At 31.2% G+C, this 8,908-nt stretch overlaps 1 long non-coding RNA gene across 1 annotated transcript; it reads right to left on the bottom strand.

The window, feature by feature from the left end:
* Window positions 1-1,246: 1,246 nt before the first annotated feature.
* On the bottom strand, window positions 1,247-5,886 carry LOC126726540 (uncharacterized). Its single transcript, XR_007655972.1, has 2 exons — window positions 5,636-5,886; window positions 1,247-1,618 (listed from the first exon to the last, which is right to left on the bottom strand). It is a non-coding gene; the product is annotated as an uncharacterized LOC126726540 (long non-coding RNA).
* Between the last annotated feature and the right edge of the window lie 3,022 nt (window positions 5,887-8,908).

Raw genomic sequence — 8,908 nt, 5'->3', positions numbered from 1 at the left:
AAAAATTTGAATTTTGGAGAGATTGTTAAGAGTTGATTTGTCGTGGGTTTGCCCTTCAAAAATGGATTTAAAGAGTTTATTGGAAATGCTCTAAACCTTGATCATTTTTTCCATAATCGAGTTTTCAAGTACACTTTTTTTTCTTTTTTCTTTTTTGTAATTTTAAGCATTATTGATATTCAAATATTATTTTGAGAGTGCGCTATGTCTTGGAAAAAGGCCTAGATGATTTTGGTCATTTTGCAGGTTGTTGGATTATTGAGTGATTGACAGTTTAAATTTCTGGGATTACAAAATTCGAGCATTACATTTAAGTTTTGCAAATCATTGCCCTGATTTCAAATTACGAGAGAGAAGTGCATATTTTGCATACATGATTGGAGGGCCTATTAAGAACTTGCTCGATGCTTCTTTGAAGCCTTAATTTTTTTAACTAGTCTCAGCCCTTGTGGGCTATATAATATTGTTGTTGGAGCTACAAATTGAGATAACAGCATACACCGATGTACCCAGTATTTAGAATATCTTTTGAGCAACTATAGAGAGAGCTTAGAGAGGTATACGTTTTCCAAAGTCTATAGGTTGAAGCTCCTGAAGATGAGCCAAGGAAACTAGTGCTTTTTGGGGCTGATCTTGCAGCTTGCAATGAAGCTGCACTACAAATGCCTTAAGGAGAATATAGATGTGATAAATTATAAAGATGAAATTGATTCCCATCTCTGACATCAGCATTGATGACTGATGAGTCGTGAGAACTTGAATGCTGCTTTTAGGACAAGTAATGCATTTGCTCTGTGACAAAATAACTGAAACTCTGAGAAAATGGTGGGCTTAAGATTGTTAAGATGGGAGCATCAAGAAACCATTATTCAATGGTGCCTTCTACAAAGTAGGAGTACTATTGCCTGTCACCTTCAAGGAAAGTTCTTCAGTACCACACGAGTAACAGCAATGTGGAGAAGCTAGGGTTTCTGTGGACAAAATCCTGAGCCATTTGCAAACTAAAATGGATTATATACCATTCAGCAAGCCCCTAATCAATTAATTTACCTTCTTTGCCTGATGATAGTTCATGGATGTAAACTTTCATAACTTTTGACTGAGGACATCACTCTAACCAAAAACATTGATCTTGCAGCCCTTGCCCAGCAAAAAGAATCTTATGGGGACTGATCAAAGTAATAGTTCCAGTGTGCATGCAAGATAATTGAGGAACTTTAAGCTATAAAAAAGATGTCATGGAATCTTGCTTCAAAACAATATGAGAACAAAAGATTTCACCAAAAAACAAAAGCATCATTCTAGAGTTGGACAGATTGGGTTTCCATTTCATTCATCTCTGATGGTAAACTTTCTTTTATATGTTCATTCATCTTAGAAAGTACTTCCACCGAAAAATAATCAAGCAATCCCAATAATCATTCAATGAACTGATTTTACGATTCATTCCTCAAGCTCTCAAACCCACGTTGGTACCAAGATACATGCTGCAATTTGGGAACAGACTGACTAATGTTACAGAGGAATTTCAAGGTCCAGTCTCCTGTCAACTACTTCTCCTGTTAAATCATCTGGAAATGCATCCGGATAGGTAGCCAAAATCCTTGATTTCATGCTCCTGTTAATGAGAGAGAGAGAGAGAGAATTAAATCACCAAATGGCACCAAAATCTAGATAGCCAAGAGACAACAACCAAGAATTTAAACTTTTAAGTAAACAACTTGAATAAAGATAATAAAATAGATCTGGAATGATGTAAGAATAAGAAACTCGGCATACATAGAGCTTCATAATCAACAGTATAGTTGCAAAACACGTCAACTTTACAAGTCAATAGAAAAATTCAGACATTCAGGCAGTAGGAAATAATTCATATAAAAGAAAATAGAGAAGGTGAAAGCAGCAGCAAGATAAAGTTGGAGATCCACTCTAGCAAAATATTTTAAAATGAAGTGCAGCATAAAAGGCTGCACAAGACTTAATGATTCAACAGAAAATATGCTAACTGAACTCATAATATCTTCATCCACACAAATTTGGATAAAACAAAACTTATGTGCCCAATAAAAAATTGCAACCTGCCATCTGTAATATAAAAATAGTTTCATACCAATACACACAAATCTTCATAGGTTTTGAACAAATACAGGTCTTTCCAAGAGAAGAATGAATATATGAATGGAAATCTTAAAGTTCTCTTAAATTATCAAAAAGCCCCACCTTGTTTTCATGGTATTGAATTTAGTTTTTTGATTATTGACTCCATGTGTGCCTGAAAGCCATTCAATTCCAATTCCAAGCATGTAGATATGGGTGTTCAAGACACCAAGAAAATTGAGAAAACTGATTGATTTCAGCCTGTTTCCTCAGTTATCATGGTTCACTTTGATGCTTATTCAGGAAAAAAGGCACCTATTATATCAATTCAGTAGAAGTCTAACACACCACTTAAAACCAAATCAACCAATCAAATTATAATTTAATTTCTAATTATATTAGTATGCATGGAAATATTTTAAGCAGGATAAAAAATCTTACAAATATGTTCACACCTAATAAATTCTTCTATTTTTACATCCCAAACACTCAAGCCTCCTAATCTCTTGCCTCCCAGACTACCACACATCTATCATTTCATTATTTTCTGTTCTAGTTTCCTATTCATTCTTTATTCTTCTCTTTACTTTTCATTCTCTATTTTTTAAGGGTCCTGTTAACGAGTGCCTAAGGCATTTATTAATGGACCACTTAAGGAACTTTGAATACCAGTTTTATAGAAAATAAAAAAAGGCATCACAAAAGTCAGTTGCTTTTTTTTTTTTTCCATAAAAAGTTTCTAAAAATATTTCCTAAACCAACACCTTAGGGCATCCATTAAATTTACATTTTATTAATTCCCTTTTCTTTGACATTCATCTTTTTTTTGTTTTTCTTCTCCCTTGTCTTCTCCATTTTCCCCTTTTCTTCTTCCCTTTGTCTTTGTAAACCAATTTTCTCTACTCTCTCCTCTCTACATCCTCTTTTTTTTCTCTACTGCTTCCGCACAGTTTTTGCCCCTCTTCATTGTAACCACTCACACTCAGACACCAGACATTGCAGATCACTGACCTATTGGAAATCTCCATCTCCATCAATATCTGCCATCCCATTCTAGATCTTTGCCAATCCCTGCCGATCTTGGTCTTCTTAGCGTCTTTGGTTGCTTTGAAATTCACAAACCAATGCACTGCACCAACGGAACTTGAGCTTGGTACAGCTTATTTAGAAGACCTCCAGCACTCAAAACCAACATAACAACCGACCCAGAACACCCCTAGTGTAGATAGTTAAAGATAATGAATTTGCCTCAAAGAGTAGTTAATTTTGAACTTATCAAAAAAAGAAAAAGAAAAGAGCAGTTACTTTTGCCTTTCAGTTATATTAGAAACGTTACAGTATTCTAAGTCTATTATAGTATTCTTAGTTTTTCTTCCATATTTCTACACATTACTGCCCATAATAATAAAATGTTTTTATAGAATTCGATTCTGTTGCTGTGAGCATAAAAAGGTAATCATTGATTTGGAAATATTATGCTAGAAGAAGGGAACAACACTAAACAGACAAGATGCTAGGGAGATGAGGGAGAAATAGGTTTGTAGGTATCACACCTAGATTGCATCAGAATCACTGTAGAATTTCTTCGGCATCACATATGGCCGAAAGCATCACACATATAATTTCTTCAGCATCACAAGTCAGATTAAGGTGGCAACACACAAACCTCAAACTAAGCTTTGCTTCTGACATTTTTCAAAACAACTTAAGTGAAACCATTTCATCCGTATATAGAGGCATATAATGCTAAAACCTAATAGGACTTATTAGGCTTTGCCTTGTCAACCCAAACTAAATGACTATTAAAACCCTCTAAAAACCCAAATAACATAATAAAATCTGAAATAAGACCCAATTGACCAAAACTCCAACCATACAGAAATCAGAAAATTAACTAAATACCCCTGACACTTTAAATTATGCAAAACTAAATTAAAATGAAACCAACTTCTCACTGCCTACTTTAGGGAGACAAAAGAGCAAGAACATGAAGATGAGAGAGGGAAAGAAGTAGGAAAGTGGGGGTGGGTAAATGGGTAAGAGTGGCTCCTTATATGTCATATGTCATTTATATCTAGAATACTTTTGTAACAGTGACACTAAAAAATAACTGACTGCATTACATAACATTAAAGAATAAGGATATTTTCAGATTTTTTAGGGAAAAATTGGTGATTGAAAGCTGACCAGGTTCTTGCTTAGTTAATAATAGATATGCAAAAGAAATCTTAGACTTTTGTTCTAAAGTATGTGCAGATGCACACACAGACGTGGTTTGGAAATTTACAATTAGATGTACAAGGATCAGCTTGGTGTTCTGTAAGGATTCAACTTAAATTTTTAACACTAATCAAGTGGGACTTAACAAAAAAAATCCAGAACATGAAAAATATTCAGAAAGCATTCCAAGCTAAAGACTTCCCTACTGTGAGGGAAGAAACCATGAACCCTATAAATGTATTATACATCTAAAAAATTTAATTGAACAATCTCCAGATAAATTGTAAACCAGATGTGTAATAGGCGACATAAAGTTTTATATTATTGGTGATTATACATGCACCTGGAGAGTTTTTAACTCACAACCTCACCCACCTCCTTGCTTTTACCAAGGGGAGAAGGTGTCATCTGAGTTATAGCTCATTGGCATAGTAGGTGACAAAATTATTAACTATATCAATAACTATGGACACTTCCCCCTAAACTATGGTACAGTTGCAATGTTCCCTAAACTTCAAAACTGATCAATGTCCTCCCTTAACACTTAGTAATAGGCACTTTACCTCCTGCCAGTAGAATTACTGTCAAATCTAACAGAAAAGTCAAAAATTTTCCAATAATGTGTCCAATAGAAATTTGAATTTTCCATTAAATTTGACAGAAATCATAACAGCATGAGGCAAAGTGGTTATTAACAATAGTTTAGGGAGGACATTGATTAGTTTTGTAATTTAGGGGACATTGTAACGACATCATACCTTTTTTTTTTTTTTTTTTTTTTTTTTTTTTTTTTTTATAGGTATTAGGTAAGTATGATTGTTATTGCAAAAAGACATATTCATATACAAATGACAGAAAGAAGTCTAAAGAATTACATAAAAGCAAATCTATGTACAAAAACACAACAACTCTATTGATTCTGAAATTAAGTTACTAGTAGTAAAGTTCTAAACATGAGACCAATCAAATAAGGAACTAATAAATATAGCTAACAATTAATTCCTTGTACTCAGTTGAAACAATCAGCATGGAACAAAAAAGAAGTTCTAATTATACCTTAGGGGGAGGGGGAAAGAGGTATGAAGATATTTCCCTTTTCACTAAGTATTGTTCCAAATGTATTTTCAATATGATCTATTTGCATCTTTTAGGTTACCTGCAATCAATGTGGGAATTTATGTATACATATAAAGTAGAAGTAATATTGAAGGGCACCTAAGGGGTACAACCTAAGTGCACAAGAAGCATATAAATGGATGTCCCTCTCAAAGAGAAAAACAGCATATTGTCGAACCGAGAGAGATAGAGAGAGATGTACATAAGGTGCTGCGATTGCTTGAGGGAGTCCAAATCGTCAGCATTGATAAGGGTTTTGAATTCACGAGAAACCTCAGCTGAAGCCGCTCTTATCGCCTCCTTCTCCGTTTGCTCCATCTCCATTTCTCCACCTACTGATGATCAGAGAGAGAGACGCTAATGATGAAATGAAACTTTGGGCTGTCTATAAGGGTCTTCATATTTTTGGGCTATTTATTTGGGTGGATTTAACAAGACCCAACAACTTGGATAATATAGGAGCTAGACGTTGGGCTTTTTTTCTTTTTTTTTTTACTTAATAAGCACACAACTCTAAAGCAATAATGATAATGTACTAAAAGAACACATATTTTGTAACAAAGAAGACCCTCTTCAAGTTTAGCCAAAAAAAAAAAAAAAGACCCTCTTCAATATAAAAATCATTACATAAAAATAGTTACAGCAATCTACTAAAAAACCTTTTTTATAGCTAGATTCTCTAGTGCAAAATGTACAAACAGCTTTCCTTTTACATTTTTATAATAGTTGCCCTTGAATATTTAGAATCTTCCTTAACCATGACCTTCTCGTGAGTCAAAACCAAAATTTATATATATATATATATATATATATATATATATTGATAAAATCGTTCTTGTGTGAATACAATAAAACAATTATATAAACTTTTAATCTTCACTTTTTCTCACTTCACAAGTATAAATGGATGTAAGGTGTGAAGGGCAAAAGTCGGAGTTCAAGTCTCCAGAAGAGAGTTTTACAGACATATACACTTAGATTATGCTAGATTAGAATCTCTATCTTATATATATATAATAATAATAATAATAATATATTAACTTTTCCTAATATAACTAAATTTATTTCTTTGATTAATAAACACAACCCCAATTGAATGAAAACAATATCACACAAAAAAGCCTAATAAATTAATTTAGACATACTTGTTAATTTATTAAAATAAAAAAAAATAAAAAATAAAAAAACTCTACAACTACGACTCATAGATAATAATTACAGAATTACTAAAATATCATTGAAATTGGAATAATCGAATAAAACATAAAATAAAATATAAAAATCTAATTAACTATGATGACCATTTATTCTTAGACTTTGCCATTAACTCAAGCTTTTGAAGAGTATATTGTTACTCTAACCACGTTATTTACGGTTGTGCCATCATTTATCTATGAGTATGTTTCGCCAAGTACGTAGGCCAACTTTGAGCCAAATAAAAGTGGCTACAGCCATATCTTTTAAGGTGGGATTAAAAGTTGAGTCATGTTTTCTTTTTTAACAAGAATAACCAGGATTTTAAAAAATTGGACAAGACTGCCCAATTCAATTAGTTCGACTTGGAATTGATCAACAATTTGGTTCGAATATGCTAATAAATCTCAATATTAATGGAAACTCAAAAAGTAGTAATTAGAGATTTGACCTATGAAATTACGAATGAGTAGACATGACAAAACAGGTCAGAATTTTCTGACCCGACCCGACCCAATCCAAAAAATATTTGACTCACCCGATTTTTTTTTACCCGAATTAAAAATAGGTTAATTCGTGACCCAACCTGCGTTTTTTACGGGTTAATCTAACCCAACCTACGACCCGACCCAAACCCGAGCCATTTTTTAAAACTTTTTTTCTGGTGGTAAAAATAAAAAATAAAATTAAGACAATATTGGTTTAATTGTTTGTTGTGAGCTTTAAGAAAACAATTGAGACATTTACATAGCTATAGGCAAATTAATTGAAAGATGAATGATTGAGCATTCTGTAATGAGTAAATATTTTTAGATATCAAATAGCAAAGTACATGCCAAGATAATTTAGTTACAATACAGTTAAATACATAAATTTAAAATTGTAGACATGTATGAAAAACATTCACAAGTGTGAAAATAGTGAAACCAAAGTATCAAATTAACATAAATTATGAATGGTTAGACCTATTTTTTAACAATTTATGTCCAAAATAAACGGCTTTTCAAAATAAATTATGATATTTTCTAGAGTGTGTGTTGCTTAACAATAATATGATATTCATAAAAGAGACCATGTATAAATAAGTAAACAATCAAACTTTAATATATATCTCAAATTAAAATAGAGTGGCAATCACAATTGATAATAGATTATAAAATTAATTTTCAAGATTGTAAATTTCCTATATGTTTTTATTCTTTGTCAAATGAATTATCCAATAAGTTATTTGTAATTTTATTTTATATTTTAGGATGTTGATATTGTGTAGAAATAAAACTTGTGTATTTTTTTTACTTATCTTTGTGTTATTTTGTTTTAGATAGTAATGTTAGGATTTGTATAATTTTAAAATTATTGAATAAGTATTAATAAGTGTAATTCATTCTTGATATAAGTGGTAAATTCAAAATAATGCATTTTACATCAAGTAATTTGTTGCATGACTTTCTAAATGGCAAATACATGTTGTTTTCTTTTATAATTAAAAAAAAAAAAATCTTGTGAAAAATACGGGTCAACCCAACCCGACCCGCAACCCAATTGACCTGAACCCATTTTTAACCCACTTAAAATGACATGTTTTGACTCACAACTTTTTTGACCTACAACCTGACTCGAACGCAATCCAACCCACCCGTTTTGCCATGTCTACAATTTAGAACCAAAAAAATAGGTTTTTAGTGAGTTAGTTAATTGAGCAATAATAACACAAAGTACAAATATAGTCAAATTATAAAATTATTAAGATAACTTTATTCTTGATTTTTAAATCCTAATATTTCAATAATAAATAAATTGTTTAAATTTCATTACATGATCAATATTTCAAATTATTTTTATTAAATATATTAATATTAATAAATTGATATGTATACAGTTAAGGGGTCAGGTTTTAGTTGCACAATGTAACTCTTTGTAATTGCACACCACATTATAACTTTTAATTAAAAGAGTATTGTAATAAATGAGCTTGCCAAACATTAATATCATTAGAAATCAATTATTGTTTCATTATAAAAAGTTTAAATTTCTAGTTTTCTAAATTTTAAAATTATAGATAGAGCATGAGTTTGTAAATTACATAGTAAAATAATATCTAATTAATATGAAATTTGAAATACATATAAAGAGTAATAAAAATATGCAATCATAAGGTCAAGTTTTCAAAATAATAATTGTATATATATATATATATATATATATATATATATATATATATTAAAAAAAAAACATAATTATTTTGTAAAACATCACAAAATGTTACAACTCGTGTAACTTA

The sequence above is a fragment of the Quercus robur genome, chromosome 5 (genome assembly GCF_932294415.1).
Source record: "Quercus robur chromosome 5, dhQueRobu3.1, whole genome shotgun sequence".
Lineage (NCBI taxonomy): Eukaryota > Viridiplantae > Streptophyta > Magnoliopsida > Fagales > Fagaceae > Quercus > Quercus robur.
The sequence above is the reverse complement of the archived record's forward strand: the minus strand, read 5'-3'. Positions and strand labels throughout refer to the sequence as shown.